Here is a 1,601-nt window from a genome sequence, read left to right as displayed (position 1 = left end):
TGTGTGTGCGTGTTTGTGTTTGCGTGTGTGTGTGTGTGTGTGTCTGTGTGTTTGTGTCTGCGTGTGTGAATTTAAATTTGTGTGTGTGTGTGTGTGTATGTGTGTTTGTGCTGTGTGTGTTGTATATGTGTGGGTGTGTTTCTGTGTGTGTGTGCGCGTGTATGTTTGAGTGTGTTGGTGTGCGTGCGTGCACATTTGTGCGAGTGTGTGTGTGTTTATCTGTTTGTGTTTGTATGTCAGTTTCTGCGTGTACAGATGTGTACATGACTCTCTTGAAACACCTATAATCTTTCTCGAGTGTATCATTGTAACCTAATTGTGTCTCGAGTGCCGGAAAACTCTTACTAAAACTAACACTAAACACAAATCAACCACAACGGCACACAACCCGATGCTCACACAGGCATTCACACTGTCCTCACGTGCACTCACGCGCGTGAAATGACGTCAGTTCACGATCATGTCCTTATAATATGACTCTCCCCTCTCCCTCAGACACAAAGATCTACCTCAGAATGGGACCACATATTATTGTTATTATTAGAGGAAGGGAGATACGGAGGAAGGGAGGGGAGAGAGAGGGAGTGGAGTGGAGTTTGCTTGCTAACAGAGTAGAGGGGAGGAGGAGGAGAGGAGAGAGTGAGGAAGAGAGAGAGAGGGGGGACGGGAGGGAGGGAGAGAGAGAGATGAAGAGAGAGAGGAAGGGAGATACGGAGGAAGGGAGGGGAGAGAGAGGGAGTGGAGTGGAGTTTGCTTGCTAACAGAGTAGAGGGGAGGAGGGGGGAGATGAAAGGAGAGAGAAGGAGAGAGGAAGGGAGGAAGGGAGGAAGGGAGAAAGGAAGGCAGGGAAGTTAGCTTGCTAACAGAAGGGGGCGGGGAGGAGGGCTTTGGATGGTAGAGGAGAGAGGGAGGGAGTTAGGAGGGGAGAGAGGAAGGGAGGGAGGGAGGCAGGAGGGAGGAGGCAGGGAGAGAGAAAGTGTAGTGAAGTTTGCTTGCTAACCTAAGGGACGGGAAGGAGGGGTTGGGGGGAGGGGGAGGGAGACGGGGAGACGGGATGTGGGGGAGGGGGGTTGTAAGATAACCCCGAGTGCAGTGTGGTCGCCTCTCATGAGAAGAGAACCGGCGTCTGTGGTTTAGTGGTTAGGCCCTTCACTGTCGCACGTAGGACGCTCGAGTTCGATTCCCGGGTCCAAAGAAATTTATGTTTTTTCGAGTCTTTCAAAATTTCTTTTGGGAGGCGAGATAAAGACGATAGATGTTTGATAGGAAAGAAGGAGCAAACCTCACCAGAGCACCCGCCAACCACCTGCTTACTCGAGAGTAACATCCAAATAAAAGAAAGGGGCGATAATTATTGGTCCGATTGATATCACTAAGAATAACATGCACATGATTTCCAGCATTACATCATCATCATCATCATCATCATCATTGAGTACAGCAGAGAATTTTAAAAAAGGTTGAGACTTGGTAAAATTTCCAAAAATATTTTATAAAACGTTCAATGTTTCGCCCGACTCCGGGCTTCATCAGGAATTTTTTTTTTTTAATCTTCCTCCTCCTCCTCGTCCTCGTCCTCCTCCTCCTCCTCCTCCTCCTCC

This window comes from Aplysia californica, unplaced genomic scaffold (genome assembly GCF_000002075.1).
Source record: "Aplysia californica isolate F4 #8 unplaced genomic scaffold, AplCal3.0 scaffold00008, whole genome shotgun sequence".
NCBI lineage: Eukaryota > Metazoa > Mollusca > Gastropoda > Aplysiida > Aplysiidae > Aplysia > Aplysia californica.
Note: the sequence above shows the minus strand (reverse complement) of the source record.